Source organism: Nomascus leucogenys, chromosome 14, assembly GCF_006542625.1.
Source record: "Nomascus leucogenys isolate Asia chromosome 14, Asia_NLE_v1, whole genome shotgun sequence".
Taxonomy (NCBI): domain Eukaryota; kingdom Metazoa; phylum Chordata; class Mammalia; order Primates; family Hylobatidae; genus Nomascus; species Nomascus leucogenys.
In genome coordinates, this window is record NC_044394.1 from 8327803 (window position 1) to 8347811 (window position 20009).

General features: G+C 39.8%; 1 protein-coding gene and 1 pseudogene across 1 annotated transcript in view; both read left to right on the forward strand.

Annotated features, from left to right (window-relative positions):
* The window catches only part of PPM1E (protein phosphatase, Mg2+/Mn2+ dependent 1E), a 225692-nt gene that overhangs the window by 69673 nt on the left and 136010 nt on the right, over positions 1–20009 (forward strand). The gene's annotated exons all lie outside the window — the stretch shown is intronic.
* LOC115838425 lies at positions 8296–8395 on the forward strand (annotated as a pseudogene).

Below are 20009 nucleotides of genomic sequence, written 5' to 3' on the forward strand. Positions count from 1 at the left end.
CAGATATTCTGTTACAGTGGGTCTATGAGTGGGACATGAGAACCTATACATTTAAAAAATAATTGGCCAGGGCTGGGTGCGGTGGCTCACGCCTGTAATCCCAACACTTTGGGAGGCTGAGGAGGGTGGATCATGAGGTCAGGAGATCGAGACCATCCTAGCTAACACAGTGAAACCCTGTCTCTACTAAAAATACAAAAAATTAGCCAGGCGTGGTGGCAGGCGTCTGTAGTCCCAGCTACTTGGGAAGCTGAGGCAGGAGAATGGCATGAACCCAGGAGGCGGAGCTGGCAGTGAGCCGAGATCGTGCCACTGCACTCCAGCCTGGGCAACAGAGCGAAACTCTGTCTCAAAAAAAAAAAAATAATAATAATAATAATTGGCTGGGCGAGGTGGCTCGTGCCTGTAACCCCAGTACTTTGGGAGGTTGAGGTGGGCAGATCACCCGAGGTCAGGAGTTCGAGACCAGCTTGGCCAAAATGGTGAAACTCCGTGTCCACTAAAAATACAAAAATTAGCCAGGTGTGGTGGCGGGTGCCTGTAATCTCAGCTACTAGAGAGGCTGAGGCAGGAGAATCACTTGAACCTGGGAGGCAGAGGTTGCAGTGAGCTGAGATCACGCCACTGTACTCCAGCCTGGGCAATAGAGTCTCAGTCTCAAATAATAATAATAATAATAATTTTTATTTTTATTCAATATAATGTGTGTATAATTTTAAAAAGTGAAATAGTGTACTGTAAAGCATATACTAAGAACAGTCTCTTACCCTTTTCTTCTTCATTCTCAAGTCCTCCTTGGAAACAACTATTTTAATTTTCTTTTCTTTCTTTTTCTCTTTCTTCCTTTCTTTTCTTTTTCTATACATTGGGACCACAATGGCAAAGGAAGCAACTATTTTTAATTCTGTTTTTTTGTTTGTTTTTTTTGAGACGGAGTTTCACTCTTGTTTCCCAGGCTGGAGTACAATGCCGCAATCTCACCTCACCGCAACTTCCACCTCCTAGGTTCAAGTGATTCTCCTGCCTCAGCCTCCCGAGTAGCTGGGATTACAGGCATGCACCACTACGCCTGGCTAATTTTGTATTTTTAATAGAGACAGGGTTTCTCCATGTTGGTCAGGCTGGTCTCGACCTCCTGACCTCTGGTGATCCTCCTGTCTTGGCCTCCCAAAGTGCTGGGATTACAGGCATTAGCCACTGTGCCTGGCCTATTTTTAATTCTTTGTTTCTTCTGGGATTTACCTGTCTCTAAAGAATATTTCATTTGCTGTTTCTTGTTTTTTAAATTATAGACAGTAACTCTTTGTTTTTTATTCTAGAAGATAAAGATTTAACAATCTTATACAACTCCTGCTACCACTTACTTTCCCCCACTAACTCCCAGTATAATCATACCACAACTTTAGGCAAAATAATGTTTACATTGTTTGAATTATGTATATATTGTTTACAACTGAGGCACTATATACTGTGTTTACATTTTCTTTTCTTTTTTTTTTTTTTTTGAGACAGAGTTTCACTCTAGTTGCCCAGGCTGGAGTGCAATGGTGTGATCTCAGCTCACTGCAACCTCCGCCTCCTGGGTTCAAGCGATTCTCCTGCCTCAGTCTCCTGAGTAGCTGGGATTACAGGCATGCACCACCATGCCTGGCTAATTTTGTATATTCAGTAGAGACGGGGTTTCTCCATGTTGGTCAGGCTGGTCTCGAACTCCTGACCTCAGGTGATCCGCCTGCCTTGGCCTCCCAAAGTGCTGAGATTACAGGCGTGAGCCACTGTGCCTGGCCCGTGTTTACATTTTCTTTCTTGTATAACTTTTTGTTTTTCCTGGAGTTAGTAATTTACTATTTTTCATTTGTTTAGTTTTCTATGTACCTATTGTCCTTTATTTTCTGAACTCTGCAGTAGAAACATAAAAACCACTATCAGTATAGTTAAACATCCTGGATAATCATTTTTTATAAGGCTTTCATCTTGGAACTTTGCATCTACTTGTTCCAGTCCAGACTGTATGCACTCTATACCTTCTGTACAGCTGACATTCTGGAGCTCTACTGTGATCCTTGTGGTTCCTGATGCTTCTTTTTCATCAGAGCCTCAGTTTTGTGGTTTTCATTTCTTTCTGGGTTTCTTTTCTCATTTTGCTGGTGGACATCCTTTACTAGTCTTTTTATAAAAGATTCATGGTTAGAAAGCAGGATTAGTGAGCTTAAAAAAAACAAATAAAAGATTCATGGAAGTTAATTTTTTTCAGATGTTTCAGTTAATTTTGTTAACCTGAAATATCTTTATTCCACTCCTCCACTTGATTGTTAGTCTAGTTGGGTACAGAATTTCAGGTTAAAGGCCAAGCGTGGTGGGTCATACCTATAATCCCAGTACCTTGGGAGGCCAAGGCGGGTGAATTGCTTAAGACCTGGAGTTTGAGGACAGCCTGGTCAACATAGTAAGACCCTGTCTCTAGAGGAAAAATTAGCCAGCCATGGTGGCCCATGCCTGTAGTCCTAGCTACTTGGGAGGCTAAGGCAGGAGGATCACTTGAGCCCAGGAGTTTGAGGCTGCAATGAACTCTGATTAGACTACTGCACTCCAGCCTGGAAATCAGAGCAAGACACTGTCTCTCTAAAAAAACAAAAAACAAAACGAACAAACAAAAAAATTATGTTAGAAAATTGTTTTCCCACAGAATTTTGAAGGCATTAGTCTATTGTCCCTCAGCTTTCACTGTTGTAATTATTATTATTATTATTATTTGAGATGGAGTCTCGCTCTGTCGCCCAGGCTGTAGCGCAGTGGCACAGTCTCGGCTCACTGCAAGCTCCGCCTCCCAGGCTCACGCCATTCGCCTGCTTCAGCCTCCCGAGTAGCTGGGACTACAGGCACCCACCACCACGCCCGGCTGATTTTTGTATTTTTACTAGAGATGGGGTTTCACCATGTTAGCCAGGATGGTCTCAGTCTCCTGACCTCGTGATCCGTCCACCTCGGTCTCCCAAAGTGCTGGGATTACAGGCGTGAGCCACTGCGTCCAGCCTTCAGTGTTATTATTAAGAAAGATGATAGCATTCTGATTCCTGATCCTATTCGTATGTGGTTTACTTTATTTTATTTAATTTTTTATTATTATTTTTTGAGATGGAGTCTCGCTCTGTCGGCCAGGCTGGAGTGCAGTGGCACGATCTTGGCTCACTGCAACCTCTGCCTCTGGGTTCAAGCAATACTCCTGCCTCAGCCTCCCAAGTACCTAGGACTATAGGCGTGTGCCACCATGCCTGGCTAATTTTTGTATTTTTAGTAGAGACAGGGTTTCACCATGTTGGCCAGGCTGGTCTCAAACTCTTATCCTCAAGTGATCCACCCGCCTTGGCCTCCCAAAGTGCTTGGATTACAGGTGTGAGCCACCGCACCTGACCTGTATGTGACTTACTTTATCTATTTTTTTTTTTTTTTTTTGAGATGGAGTCTCACTCTTGTCACCCAGGCTGGAGTGCAGTGGCGCAATCTCAGCTCACTGCAACCTCCGCTTCCTGGGTTCAAGTGATTCTCCTGCCTCAGCCTCCCAAGTAGCTGGGATTACAGGCACGTGCCACCACACCCAGCTAATTTTTTGTGTTTTTAGTAGAGACGCGGTTTCACCGTGTTAGCCAGGATGGTCTTGATCTCCTGACCTTGTGATGGCCCGCCTTGGTCTCCCAAAGTGCTAGGATTACAGGCGTGAGCCACTGCAGACTTACTTTATCTTAAAGCTTTTAGACTCTTCTCTTTAGCCAGCATTTTGGGAACTGAGTAAGGGAATACAGCTGTTTATATGTAATTTTTCACGTAGTATTCCTAATTTTAGTAAGGTGATTTACTTCAGTCTCTCAGTATATACCTTTTGTCTTTGAATATAAGGCTATTCTGTTCCAATTAATCAGAAAATAAATATTTTCTCTTCTGCCATGTGAGGGAGGTGCACCTGTTTGGTTGCATGGGAGTTTAGAAGAGTATCTTAGGTATTTCTTCTGTATAATTTCAATGAATTGCAACGTTTCCAGCACTTCTCCTTATACCTGCTGTCTGAGATAGCTAGTATCTACAGTTCCTTAGATTCTTGGAGTTCTTTGATGAGAACCAGCTAGATTCTTGATGTCATCCCCCTATTGGACAGTTTGGACTCAGCTTTCTCTGTTCTGGTATGTTAAGGTTGCTACTCCTTCATTCCCTTTCTTGCTTTCAAATATTTGTTAATCTTTTTTGTCTACTATCATTTCTTCCATATCTTTCTGTTATTTTAATTTCACATTTCAGGAGGTTTCTGAGATAAATGCATGTGTGCAGTCTGCTATTTTGAATCAGAAGTCCTGAAAGTCCAACATTATTGCCAGTGCTTTTATTGTTTCTGTGATAGGCACTGTGTTCCAAGGCAGCTCATTTCCTCTTTGGTAAGCACGGTTTTTTAGTGGCTGCTTATCTTGGGTGAAAGTCTTTGTCTCTGTAGGACTATTGATCCTAATTCTACACCTTAGAGTATTCCAAATAAATCTGTTGTCTTCCACATGGTAACCTTTCATAGACTTAAAGACAGTATTAGAACTTCAGTATTTTTTCTTCTCTAGCGTAGAGATAACCTAGTTCCTCTATTTGATCCTCAGAAAATATTGTTTCAAATTTCTTCACTATCCTGGTCACTCACTTCTGAATTAACTGTTCTTAAAGAATGATACCTAGAATTGAGAGCAATATTCCAGGTAGAATCTAACCAGCACAGACTAGATTAAATTATTATCATTTTCTTTTGAAATATTGTCGTGATTAAAAAAAAAATAAACCCAGCACTCCTGGTATGTTCTGCAAAGGGAAGAGTTTCTCAGAATTTTATCTGCTTGAAATTAAAGAAAAAATGTAAAGATGTAAAGCTTCCACTACTTCTATATATATAGAGAGAGAGACCTGAAACATACAATGATTTGTTTTTTTTTTAATTAGAACAATTGGTGCTCCTTTTTAAAAATAATCTGGATTGTAGGTTGAGAATTAAGATGTTCTGCATAATAACATAACAGGAATTTTTAAACTTTAATTTTGAAATATTTTTAGACTCATGTAGAAGTTGCAAAAATAGTACAAAGAGTTCAGATTTACTCTTCACCCAGCTTCCCCCAAAGACATCTTATATAACCATAGTATAATTATCAAAATCAGAAAACTGACATTGGTACAATACTATTTATTAACTAAACGACTGACCTTATTTGGATTTCACCAGGTTTTTGTTTGTTTTTTGAGATGGAGCCTCACTCTGTTACCATGCTGGAGTGCAGTGGTGTGGTTTTAGCTCACTGCACCCTCGCCTCCCGGGTCCAAGTGATTCTCCTTCCTCAGCCATCTGAGTAGCTGGCATCACAGGCATGCATTACTACTCCTGGCTATGGTTAATTTTCGTATTTTTTTCTTTTAGTAGAGACGGGGTTTCACCATGTTGATCAGGCTGGTCTTGAACTCCCAGCCTCAAATGATTCACCTGCCTCAGCCTCACAAGATTTCACCAGTTATTATATACAATCCTTAAAAAAATGTTTGGGGGATGTATGTAGTTCTACAGGATTTTATCACATGTATAAATTCATATGACCATTATCACATTTGGGATATAGAACGCCCAAAGAAATTCCCATGTGCTAGCCGTTTACAGTCACACCCCAATCCTAACCCATGGCAACCACTGATCTGTTTTCCATCACCATACTTTTGTTACTTTGAGAATGTTATATAAGTGGAATCATCTAGTATGTGACCTTTTGAAACTCAATAGTTTTTCAACAGTTACCTCACCGCACCCCCACAGAAGTCTTTAGTTTCTATTGTTGCCATCTTTATGTCCATGAGTACCCCATGTTTAGCTCCCACTTATAAGTGAGAACATGTGGTATTTGGCTTTCTGTTCTTGCATTAATTCACTTAGGATAAAGGCCTCCAGTTGCACCCGTGTTGCTACAAAGGACATGATTTTGTTCTTTTCTTTATGGCTGGATAGTATTCTGTGGTGTATATGTACCACATTTTCTTTATCCAGGCCACATTTGATGGGCATCTAGGTTGATTCCATGTCTTTGCTATTGTGAACAGTGCTGCAATGAACATGTGAGTGCATATGTCTTTTTGATAGAATTATTTGTTTTCTTTTGGATATATATGCAGTATGGGTAATCGGATTCCTGGGTCAAATGGTAGTTCTGTTTTAAGTTCTTTGAGAAATCTTCAAACTGCTTTCCATAGTGGCTAAGCTAATTTGCATTCTCACCAACAGTGTATAAGTGTTCCCTTTTCTCCACAGCCTTTCCAACATCTGTTGTTTTTTGACTTTTTAATAATAGCCATTCTGACATCTGACTGATGTGAGATGGCATCTCACTGTGATTTTGATTTGCAGTTCTCTGATGATTAGTGATGTGGAGCATTTTTTCATGTTTATTGGCCACATGTATGTCTTCTTTTGTGAAGTGTCTGTTCATGTCTTTTGCCCATTTGGAAGTGTTTTGTGGTTCTTGTAGAGATATTTCCCCTCTTTGCTTAGATGTTAGTTGTAGAGTTTTTTGTTTATTTGTTTTATTTTTATTTTTTGATGGGGTGTGGGGTATGGCTATTGTAAATGGGATTGCATTGTTGACTTGTTTGCCCACTTTGTAATTGGACTGCTTACTTATTTATAGTTGAGGTTAGGGATTTCCTTATTTATTCTAGATATAAATTATTTGTCAAATATATGTGATTTGCAAATATTTTCTCCCAATCTGCGGCTTCTTTTCTCATTTTCTTAATATCTTTCACAGAGGAAAAGTTTTAATTACGATGAAGTCTAATTTATTAATTTTTTCTTTTATGGGCTGTACTTTTGGTGTCATATCTAAGAACATTTTCTCTAAATTTAAGTCACACAGGGTTTCTCTTGTGTTTTCCCTAAGAGTCTTATAGTTCAACATCTGATAAAATTATGCATTTGAAGTTTGTTAATTTTGGTATAAATTGTGAGATTTAGGTCAAGGTCCATTTTGTCTCCTACGGGAGACCAGTTGTCCCATCACCACTTGTTAAAATGACTATCCTTGCTTCATTAAATTGCTTTTATGCCTTTGTTAAAAATTAGTTGTCTGGACAAGTGTGAGTTTATTTTTTACTCTTTTTTTTTTGTTCTATTGATCTGTGTGTCTATGTCTCCCAATATGACCATTTAACTGTTGTGTCTATATAGTAGGTCTTTAAAAAGCTAATGTGATTACCCTTATTTTATTCTTTTTTTCAAAATTCTTTTAGATATTCTAGTTCCTTTGCCTTTCCATATAAATTTTAGAATCAGCTTGTTCATGTATAAAAATCTGTTAGGATTTTTATAGGAATTGCATTAAGCCAACTGCAGATCAATTTTGAGAGAATTGACGTCTTTACTCTGTAAAGCCTCCGAATCCATGAGAATGCCACATCTCCCCAGTTATTTAGGTCATTAAAACCTTTTTTTGGCCTGATGCAGTGACTCATGCCTGTAATCCCAGCACTTTGAGAGTCTGAGGTGGGAGGATCACTTGAGCACAGGAGTTCGAGACCAGCCTCAGCAACATAGTGAGACCTCATCTCTACAAAAAATAGAAAAATTCGCCAACCGTGGTGGCACGTGCCTGTAGTCCCAGCTACTGGGGAGGCTTAGGCGAGGTGATTGATTGAGTCTGGGAGGTCAAGGGTATAGTAAGCCACAATCATTTGTGCCACTGCACTTCAGCCTCGGTGACAGAGCAAGACCCTATCTCAAATAAAATAAAATAAAATAAAATAAAATTCATCAGTATTTTATAGTTTTTAGCACACAGATCCTGTGCATGTTTTGTTATATTTATACCCGAATTTTAATTTTTTTTAGTGTTATTGTAAATGTTCTGGGAAATTTTATTACCTGTGATACTGTTGAGCCTTCCCACTGTAGCTTTATATTTTATTAAAACATACATTTTTGACTGAGTGTAGTGGCTCGCACCTGTAATCCCAGCATTTAGGAGGCTGAGGTAGGAGGAGTGCTTGAGCCCAGGAGTTCAAGACTAGCTTAGGCAATATAGTGAGACCTCTATCTACAAAAAATTTTTTAAAATTAGCCATGCATGGTGGTGCATGCCTGCAGTCCCAGCTATTCAGGAGGCTGAGGCAGGAGGATTGCTTGAGCCCAGGATTTTGAGGCTGCAGTGAGCTATGATCATGCTACTGCACTCCAGCCTGAGTGACAGAACAAGACCCCGTCTCAAATAACAAAACAAAACAAAAACAAATGGGGCGCTCGCTTCAGCAGCACATATACTAAAAATGATACAGAGAAGATTAGCATGGTCCCTGCACAAGGATCACACTCAAATGTTAAATATTATAATTAAAAAAAAATGGGGAAACTGAGACTTAGAACAGTCAAGTAATTAATTGCCTAAGGTTACAAAATTGGTAAACAGTAGAGCTAGGATTCAAAGTCAGGTGTGGCTTTAGAATCTCTAACATGATGTTAACCACTATACTATGCTGCCCAGAGCAAAACCATCCTGATATACTCTAATGGCAACTGTTTTTTAAGTTTTGGGTATATATTGTTGCTCAAAAGTGACAAGACTACTAACTTTATGTTTTATGTTATCCAGATTAAAATTCTTTCAGGAAAAAATGAACTATATATAATATTAAGATTAATGTATTTCATCATCTACCACCTTCTTACCTAAATCAAAGAATTCCCAGGGGGCCTGGCATGGTGGCTCACACCCGCACTTTGGGAGGCCAAGGCATGAGGATTTAATGAGGCCAGGAGTTCAAGACCAGCCTGGGTGACAGAGTAAGAGCCTGTCTTTACAAAAAAAAAATTTTTTTTGTTTTCTTGAGATGGAGTCTCGCTCTGTCGCCCAGGCTGGGAGTACAGTGGTGCGATCTTGGCTCACTGCAACCTCTGCCACCTGGGTTCAAGTGATTCTCTTGCCTCAGCCTCCTGAGTAGCTGGGATTACAGGCGCACACCACCACACCCAGCTAATTTTTGTATTTTTAGTAGAGACGGGGTTTCACCATATTGATCAGGCTGGTCTCGAGCTCCTGACCTTGTGATCTGCCTGCCTCAGCCTCCTAAAGTGCTGGGATTACAAGGCGTGAGCCACCGTGCCCGGCCACAAAAAAATTTAAGATCAACTGGATTTGTTGGCGCATGCCTGTAGTCTTAGGTACTCCAGAGGCTGAGATGGGAGGATCACTTGAGCCCAGGAGTTGGAGGTTACGGTGGGCCATGATGGTCCCACTGCACTCCAGCCTGGGTAACAGAGTAAAACCCTGTCTCTTAAAAAAAAAAAAAAAAAAAAAGAATTCCCAGGATATACAACTGTCAGAGAATGAGAATAAACACACACACACACACACACACACACACACACACACACACACACACAAAATCTCTCATTATCCCTAATAGTTACAAACTGATTTTACTTTTATTTAAGATTACTCAGAAAAATTTATTGGACTTTTAATTTATGTTAAGAAATTGTTTTAAAAGGCCATCAGAAATTCTATTAAAATCATGAGGCTTTTTTTTTTTTTTTTTTAAGACAGAGTCTCGCACTGTCACCTAGACTAGAGTGCAGTGGTGCAATCTCCGCTCACTGCAACCTCTGCCTCCCGGATTCAAGTGATTCTCCTGCCTCAGCCTCCTGAGTAGCTGGGATTACAGGTGCCTGCCACCACTCTTGGCCAATTTTTTGTATTTTTAGTAGAGACAGGGTTTCACCGTGTTAGCCAGGATGGTCTCGATCTCCTGACCTCAGGTGATCCACCCGCCTCGGCCTCCCAGAACGTTGGGATTACAGGCGTAAGCCACCACAACCGGCCCATGAGGCTTTTATAAATTATATATGCTACGCATTTGCTAATTTAGACAATGTAGTATGCTGTTTATAAAAGTTGGAAGCATTTGAGAAGTTAGTCTTGATTCTGTCTCATCTCCAGCCAGGGCTCTTAGACTGTCCCAGAGAAGGTGATGATCACTGACAATAACGTGTTGATAAATCTTTGAAGCCTTTCAATTAAGAAAGTCCTCTGGAATGTAAACATAGATCTTATACCTGTCACAAAAATTAACTTAAAATAGATCATACACATAAATGTAAAATGCACAACTTATAAGACTTCTAGAAGATAACATAGGAGAAATCTAGTGACCTTGAGTTTGGCCATGAGTTTTAGATACAACTCAAATAACATGGAGGGAAAAAACATTGATAAAATTGACTTTAAACTTGTGTTCTGGGAAAGACACAGTAAAGGGAGTTAAAAGGTAAGTCACAAACTGGGAGAAAATCTTTGCAAAACACATATCTGATAAAGGACTTGTACCCAAAATATACAAAGAACACTTAGAATTCAACATAAGAAAGTGAACAACCCAATTAAAAAAGGAGCAAAAGATCTGAACAGATACCTCAATAAAGAAGATGTAGAGACAGCAAATAAACACCTAAAAAGATGCTCAACATCATTTGTCTTTAGGGAATTGCAGGTTAAAACAATGAGATACCATTAAAGTCTGTTAGAATGGCTAAATTTAAAAACTGAAAAGCTGGTGAGGATGAAATGCCAGTGAGGATGAAAAACAAAAGAAACTTTCATCTTTGCTGGTGGAAATGCAAAATGGTATAGCCACTTTGGAAAACAGTTTGGCAGTGGCTTACAAGAAAGATAAACATATTCTTACCATATGATCTAGCAATTAATCACATTTCTAGGTGCAATAGACATACCCAGTTGAGTTGTAAACTTATGTCCACACAGAAACCTGCAAAGGAATGTTTACAGCAGCTTTATTCATAACTGCCCCCAAACTGGATGCAACAGATTGTCCCTTGATAGGCGAATGGATAACCAAACTATTGTGATACATTCATACAATGGAATGTTATTAAGTGATCAATGGAAAGGAGATATTAAACCAGGAAAAGACATGGAGAAAACATAGATGCATACTGTTAAGTAATTGAAAAACCTATATACTGTAACAATTCCAATTATATAACATTCTGGAGGAGGAAAATTATGGTGGCAGTAAAAAGATCAGTGGTTGTCAGAGGTTGTGGACAGTAGTGAGGGAGGGATGAATAGGTGAAGCAGAGTGGTATTTTAGGGTGGTGAAATTAGTCTGTACGCACCGTAATGGTGGATATGTGACATTATGCGTTTGTTAAAGTCTGTAGAACTTTACAGCACGAAAAGTTAACCTCAGTGTGTACAAATTCAACAGTGGCTTTCAGAGGTAGGCATGGTGGCTTCTGCCTGTAGTCCCAGCTACTTGGGAGGCTGAGATAAGAAGATCACTTGCGGCCAAGAGTTCAAGTCCAGCTTGGGACTTGAGTTCAAGTCCAGCAACATGGCAAGACTTTGTCTCTAAAAAAAAAAATTTTTTTTTAAGGAAAAAATAATATAATTCAGGAAGTCATGGGATTTGGGAAAGAAAGCAGACTGTGACGAGAGCATCTAACTATATTACAAATATATGAAACAACCTCACCAAAAGGGATGGGGAGAAAAGTGCTACCCTAACTTTGAAAATGACTGGAGTCTGTAAAACTAAAGGCCAAAGGAACTGTACAAGAGTACTTACTCAAGTTGATAAAGTTTTTCTGCATGGGTTTATAGGTTAATAAATGCATTGTTGCTATACTTGTACACTAACACTGAACAATAAGAAAATAGATAGCAGGTAGTGGGAGCCAGGTTTCTCACTGTTGGAGTGAAGATTTTACAAATCAACAAGGGAGGAAACTAGAATGACCCATGTGGTAATGGATTAATGTTGAAGATACTAGAAGAGCTCATATATAGTTAGATAGTTGCATGTGGAAATTTTTATAGATGGGTATGTGCACAAGTTAGTATACATACTATAAAGTTTAGAAGTTTACAACACCACCACCACTTCTGACTCCAACTGTAAGTTTAGGGGTCCCCAAGATCACCCTCATGTTGAATAATTCCCTAGAGGTACTCACAGAACTCGCTGAAAGCTGTTATATTTACAGTTATGGTTTATTACAATAAAAGGATACATATTAAAACCAGCCAAGGGAAGAAGCACATGGGACAGAGTGCAGGAGAATTCCTCATGTGAAGCTTCCAGTTTCTTCTACTGCTGGACTAATGGACAGTGGTAACTTCCCCCAGCAACAATTTGTGACAACACGCTAGAAGTATTGCCAACCAGGTAAGATCACTCAAGCCTTGGTGTCCAGAGTTTTTGTTGGGGCTTGGTCATATAGACATGATTGACCACTCACATGGCTGTTTTTTGTTACAGATACCACATGGCTCAAAACCTCCACCATTAAGTACATTGTTAGCATAGGCTATCTGGCATGGCCTAAAGCTCCCAGATTAACAAGGACCTACTTTTCAGTCAGGCATTACAGAGGCTTAGAGAATACCTCCCTGGAGCCAAGGGCAAAAGCCAGACCAATTCAGTAGTAACAAGTATACCTAGTGCTCAGATCTTGGTTTCTAATATTATTCTTCAGTAAGAGTAACCAGGACTCCTTGGAGAAATGGCTGATTCCAGGGATAGGGTAGAAAATGTACAGAACCAGCCTGGGGCATCTTGTAGAGGCAGAAAGTAAGAAAGTGCTAAAGAAAAAAAAAAAGATCACTGTGAGAGGTATGTAAAAGAAGCCAAATGAAAGAGCACCCAATGGGAAAATTTAGAAATATTTGAGTAAAATAAATGAATGAATACCATACTATTGTATTATAACCGAAAGTATAACATAAATATTCATGATTGTGGTGGGTTGCAGCTGATCTGGGCCAGCATCATCAGTGGTAAAATAATTTGCTGAAACAGCTGTGAGTTAAAGAAAGTAAGTGTATTAGAGAGAAAGTATGTTGCAAGGAAGCATTGGGCAGCACAGCAGAGAAGAAGCTGTCTGCAAAGAGGCAGGGCTGGAGGGAAGTTTTATGGGATGGACCTGGAAGGGACTACATGTAGAACGATGTATTTGGGAACAGGATATTGTGCAAACAGGATGTTTGTAGTTAGCTGTTTCTCAGAACAATTGTTCTCCCCCACCCTGGGGCACCCCCCTTGTTGTTGCTAACTTATCAGGACTCCACAATGAGTTCATACTGATATATAAATAATTGGATAAATTAATAAATGGAAGTGAATAGACAAATCTTTCCATGTGGAATAATGCTAATTATATTTTCTAGATACTCCATCCTAAGGACAGGGAGCATAATTCCCCACTCCTTAAGTGTGGGCTGTGCATAGTGACTTCCTTCCAAAGAGTCCCTTATGAAAAGTGGGGAGTGGGAGGAAAGGAATAACTTCATGGGAGAGATGTGACAAACACACCTTCAAGCCAAGTGATTATGGGTCAATATAAACAGTCATAAATCATGTTGATGTCATATATACCCTCAATATACTATGATGAAAAATGGCACTTCATCTGTGTGATCTTTGTCACAAAAGTCTGTAACACCAATCTAACTGTGAGAAAAACAATACTTTTTTTTTTTTTTTTTTTGAGGTGGAGTCTTGCTGTGTCGCCCAGACTGGAGTGCAGTGCAGTGGTGCAATCTTGACTCACTGCAGCTTCCACCTCCCAGGTTCAAGCAATTCTACTGCCTCAGCCTCCCGAATAGGTGGGATTACAGGTGCACACCACCGTGACCAGCTAATTTTTGTGGGGTTTTTTGTTTGTTTTTTGTTTTGAGACAGAGTCTTACTCTGTTGCCCAGGCTGGAGTGCAGTGGCATGACCTCGGCTCACTGCAACCTCTGCCTCCTGGGTTCAAGCGATTCTCCTGCCTCAGCCTCCTGAGTAGCTAGGACTACAGGTGTGCACCGCCACGCCTGGCTAATTTTAGTATTTTTTAGTAAAGATGGGATTTCACCATATTGGCCAGGCTGGTCTTGAACTCCTGACCTTGTGATCCGCCCTCCTTGGCCTCCCAAAGTGCTGTGATTATAGGCATGAGCTGCTGTGCCTGGCCAATTTTTGTATTTTTAATAGAGATGGGATTTCCCCATGTTGGGTAGGCTAGTCTCAAACTCCTGACCTTAAGTGATCCACCCACCTTGGCCTCCCAAAGTACTGGGACTACAGGCGCAAGCCACAGTGCCCGGCCTGAGAAAAACAAATTCTAATAGAGGGCCATCCTGCAGTATACCTGACCAGAACTCTTTAAACTGTCAAGATTCTCAAAAAGAGAAAGTCTGAGAAACGATCACAGCTAAGAGACACCTAAGGAGACGCGGCAAGTAAACGTAATATAGGGGCATCCTGAATGGGATACTGGAACAGAAAAAAGACATTAAGTAAAAACTAAGGAAATCAAACTATGGACCAGTTAATAATAACTTTTCAGTATTCATTCATTAACTGTAATAAGTGAGCCATACTAACATAAGCTGTTAATAATAGGGGAAAATGGAAAATGTGTGTGTATGTTGGGGGGCATATGAAAATGCTACACTATCTACTCAATTTGTAAATCAAAAACTGTTGGCTGGGCGCAGTGGCTCGTGCCTGTAATCCCAGCACTTTGGGAGGCCAAGGCGGGTGGATCACTTGAGGTCAAGAGTTTGAGAACACCCTGATCAACATGGTGAAACCCTGTTTCTACTAAAAATACAAAATTAGCCAGGTGTGGTGGTGCACACCTGTAATCCCAGCTACTCAGGAGGATGAGGCAGAAGAATCTCTTGAACCTGGGAGGTGGAGGTTGCAGTGAGCCAAGATCATGCCATTGCACTCCAGCCTGGGCAACGAGAGCAAAATCTCTGTCTCAAAAAAAAAAAAAAAGTTTAGAATGTTTTGATTTTAAAAAGAATTATAATTTTAAAAACTGTAGAACAGGCTGGGCTCTGGGTGGCTCATGCCTGTACTCCTAGCACTTTGGGATGCCGAGGCAGGCAGATCACGAGGTCAGGAGATCTAGACCATCCTGGCTACACGGTGAAACCCTGTCTCTACTAAAAATAAAAAAAAATTAGTTGGGCGTGGTGGCGGCACCTGTAGTGCCAGGCTGGAGAATGGCATGAACCTGGGAGGCAGAGAACCTGGGAGGCATGAACCTGGGAGGCAGGAGAATGGCATGAACCTGGGGGGCAGAGCTTTCAGTGAGCCGTGATTGCACCACGGCACTCCAGTCTGGGCGACAGAGTGAGACTCCCTCTCAAAAAAAAAAAATTAATTAAATAAAAATTAAAATAAAAAACTAGCTGGGCATGGTGGTGCACATCTGTAGTCCCAGCTATACTTGGAAGGGTGAGGCAGGAGAATTGCTTGAACCCAGGAGGTAGAGGTTGCAGTGAGCCAAGATCGCGCCACTTAGCCTGGGTGACAGAGCAAGAACCTGTCTAAAAAAAATAAAAATAAAAATAAAACTGTAGAACAAGGCCGGGCACAGTGGCTCACACCTGTAATCCTAGCACTTTGGGAGGCCGAGGCAAGCGGATTGCTTGAGCCCAGGAATTTGAGACAAGCCTGGGCAACATGGTGAAACCCTGTGTCTAAAATGCAAAAATTAGCTGGGCATGGTGGTGTGTGCCCAGAGTCACAACTGCTCAGGAGGCTGAGATGGGAGGATCAACTGAGCCCTGGAGGTTGAGGTTGCACTGAGCCATGATCATGCCAATGCACTCCAGCCTGGGCACAGAGCTAGACCCTGTCTCAAAACAAAACAAAACAAAACAAAACATTGTGAAACAATGAAGATTGTAGGGGAAATGGCATATGAAAAAGTGATTTATCATAAATGGGACCCCCTAAGCATACGATGTAAACAAATATCTGACCTTCAAAGGAGGGTGCAGAGTATGCTTTGCAAGTCTTTAGGCAGAGCATTATAGTTTTGTCACATACCTTTCTATACGTCATATAGAGTTAAGTACAGAGATACATTATTTTGGGAATTAAATTCTTAAGAATTGTAATACTATTTTTTTTTTTTTTTTGAGGCGGAGTCTCGCTCTGTCGCCCAGGCTGGAGTGCAGTGGCGCAATCTTGGCTCACTGCAAGCTCCGCCTCCCGGGTTCACGCCATTCTCCTGCCTCAGCCTCTCCAAGTAGCTGGTACTACAGGCACCCGCCACCACGCCCGGCTAATTTTTTTGTATTTTTAGTAGAGATAGGGTTTCACCGTGGTCTCGATCTCTTGACCTCGTGATCCACCCGCCTCGGCCTCCCAAAGTGCTGGGATTACAAGCGTGAGCCACCGCGCCCAGCCTATAATACTATTTTTTGAGAAATGTATTTCAACTGTCATTTTACTGAAGGACTGTAGGTCCTGGGATATTAGAGAATTTCACTTATTACAAAGATGAAAAGCAAACATGATTAATATTTACAAATGTATTGAATTATTATCTGAATTTATTGTGAAGATTTTCTAATATGATTAGTTGATTTTAAAAGTTATCAAGGTTTCTGGTATAAAAAAAGAATTATAGCTAATTGTAATTTATATTTCAAATGGGTATGAAAGTGAATAATAAGGGTAACAGTAAAAGGAAGAAAACAAAATTATAATAAAAATGAGAACATAATGCTTACAGATTAAAAAGTGATATAAAGGGATAACTTTTCAGAAGAGATTAAAAACTATCTAGAATAATATAATATACATTGTATGACTGCTGGATTTTATGAGTACATCCTCCAGCCTCGTATTGAGTTTGTAAAGAAATAGTGACTGTTTCCCTCATTAATGGCAAGTGTAAATAGCCGAGGTGGGTGTTCAAAGACAATTTACCACCTCCCCACGTGGGGCTTTGGAAGGTTGTCACTAAACTAATTATTTCCATGAAAATGTGTTAATGGAATTTATTTCACTATTGAGTCTTACTTCTATCTAGAGTCTTTTATAGAGGCAATATATTTTATAAAACTGCATGGAAAAAGATATCAGCAATCAATCTTTAGAGTAGTAGACTTTTGCAAAAACATGATTTCTATTGTATTTGTACCCTAATAAGAAATCTAGCAGTCTTCTAGCAAAGAACATCACAAGATCTTACAGAAAATTTGGTTTGAACTAAGAGACTAAAGAGACATAGAGACCAAATTTTTAAAGTTAAAATATTTCTATCAATAACCTTTTATTCAAGTATTATTGAGTTTTATTTTCATTAGATAATGGCACTGGCTTCTCATATATATTGCATATAGTATTGCAGTCTGGGAATGGCATAGTCACTTTCCTCCATCATAGTAAACTTTGCCTGTGTCTGAATGCCCAGTCTTAACGTGTTGCTAATCACTTATGTGATATGTGTGACCAAGTCTACATTTGCTGGAAATTTCTGACATTGTAAATATTTGGGTATATTGTTGTAATCATCATTAATTAGTATTTTCAGGAAGGAACCAGGGATAACATATAGCAACCTAGCAAGTGGATTTACTTTTACAGGTTCGTTCCTCTACAATTCTGCTCATGGTTCATGGTTTTTTTTTTTTTTTTTTTTCAGTTTCTTTTACTGTGGTAAAATACACATAACAAAATATTCTGTCTTACCCATTTTTAAGTATACAATTTATTGGCATTAAGTACATTAATATTATTGTACAACTATCACCACCATCCATCTCCAGAACTCTTCATTTTGCAAAATTGAAACTTTCTATCCATTAAACAGTAACTTCTCATTCCTTCCTCCTCTTATCATTCTGCTTTTTGACTATGATTTGGACTACAATGAATAACTAATTTAAGTGGAATCATACAGTATTTATCTTTTTGTGACCAATTTATTTCAGTTAACATGATGTCCTCATCAAGGTTCACTCATATTGCGGCATATATTAGAATTTATTTATTTTTGTTTGTTTGTTTGTTTTTGAGACAGAGTCTCACTCTGTCGCTAGGCTGGAGTGCAGTGGCGCGATCTTGGCTCACTGCAACCTCCTCCTCCCACGTTCAAGAGATTCTCCTGCCTCAGCCTCCCAAGTAGCTGGGACTACAGGCGTGCAGCATCACACCCAGCTAATTTTTGTATTTTTAGTAGAGATGGAGTTTCACCATGTTGGTCAGGCTGGTCTCGAACTCCTGACCTCAGGTCATCTGCCGACCTCGGCCTCCCAAAGTGTTGGTATTATATGCATGAGCCACTGTGCCCAGCCAAAATGTATTTCCTCTTTAAGGCTTAATAATATTCTGTTGTATATATGTACCACATTTTGCTTATCCATTCATCAGTCAGTTGATACCTGGGTTGCTTCCATGTTTTAGCTACTGTGAATAATGCTGCTATGATTACAAATGTTATGATTATAAATGTATAAGTATCTCTTTGGGACCCAATTCTTTTGAGTGTATACCCACAGAATTGCTGGGTCATTTGGTAATTCTATTTTAAACTCTTTGAAGAAACCGTTTTCCTCAGTGGTTGTACTATTTTACATTTTCTTTCTTTTTAATTATTATTATACTTTAAGTTCTGGGTACATGTGCACAATGTGCAGGTTTGTTACATATGTATACATGTGCCGTGTTGGTGTGCTGCACTCATTAACTCGTCATTTACATTAGGTATATCTCCTAATGCTATCCCTCCCCGTTTCTCCCACCCTATGACAGACCCTGGTGTATGATGTTCCCCACCCTGTGTCCAAGTGTTCTCATTGTTCAATTCCCACCTATGAGTGAGAACATGCGGTGTTTGGTTTTCTGTCCTTGCGAAAGTTTGCTCAGAGTGATGGTTTCCAGCTTCATCCATGTTGCTACAAAGGACATGAACTCATCCTTTTTTATGGCTGCATAGTATTCCATGGTGTATATGTGCCACGTTCTTAATCCAGTCTATCATTGATGGACATTTGGGTTGGTTCCAAGTCTTTGCTATTGTGAATAGTGCCACAGTAAACATACGTGTGCATGTGTCTTTATAGCAGCATGATTTATAATCCTTTGGGTATATGCCAGTAATGGGATTGCTGGGTCAAATGGTATTTCTAGTTCTAGATCCTTGAGGAATCACCACACTGTCTTCCACAATGGTTGAACTAGTTTACACTCCCACCAACAGTGTAAAAGTGTTCCTATTTCTCCACATCCTCTCCAGCACCTGTTGTTTCCTGACTTTTTAATCATCACCATTCTGACTGGGGTGAGATGGTATCTCATTGTGGTTTTGATTTGCATTTCTCTGATGACCAGTGATGATGAGCATTTTTTCATGTGTCTATTGGTTGCATAAATGTCTTCTTTTGAGAAGTGTCTGTTCATATCCTTTGCCCACTTTTTGATGGGTTTGTTTTATTTTTTCTTGTAAATTTGTTTAAGTTCTTTATAGATTCTGGATATTAGCCCTTTGTCAGGTGGGTAGATTGTAAAAATTTTCTCCCATTCTGTAGGTTGCCTGTTCACTCTGATGGTAGTTTCTTTTGCTGTGCAGAAGCTCTTTAGTTTAATTAAATCCCGTTTTTCAATTTTGGCTTTTGTTGCCATTGCTTTTGGTGTTTTAGTCATGAAGTCCTTGCCCATGCCTATGGCCTGAATAGTATTGCCTAGATTTTCTTCTAGGCTTTTTATGATTTTAGGTCTAACAGTTAAGTCTTTAATCCATCTTGAATTCATTTTTGTATAAGGTGTAAGGAAGGCATCCAGTTTCAGCTTTCTACATATGGCTAGCCAGTTTTCCCAGCACAATTTATTAAACAGGGAAAGGATTCCCTGTTTGGCACATTTGTCAATGATCAGATGGTTGTAGATGTGTGGTATTATTTCTGAGGGCTCTGTTCTGTTCCATTGGTCTATATCTCTGTTTTGGTACCAGTACCATGCTGCTTTGGTTACTGTAGCCTTGTAGTATAGTTTGAAGTCAGGTAGCATGATGCCTCCAGCTTTGTTCTTTTGGCTTAGGATTGTCTTGGCAATGCAGGCTCTTTTTTGGTTCCATATTAACTTGAAAGTAGTTTTTTCCAATTCTGTGAAGAAAGTCATCAGTAGTTTAATGGGTATGGCAT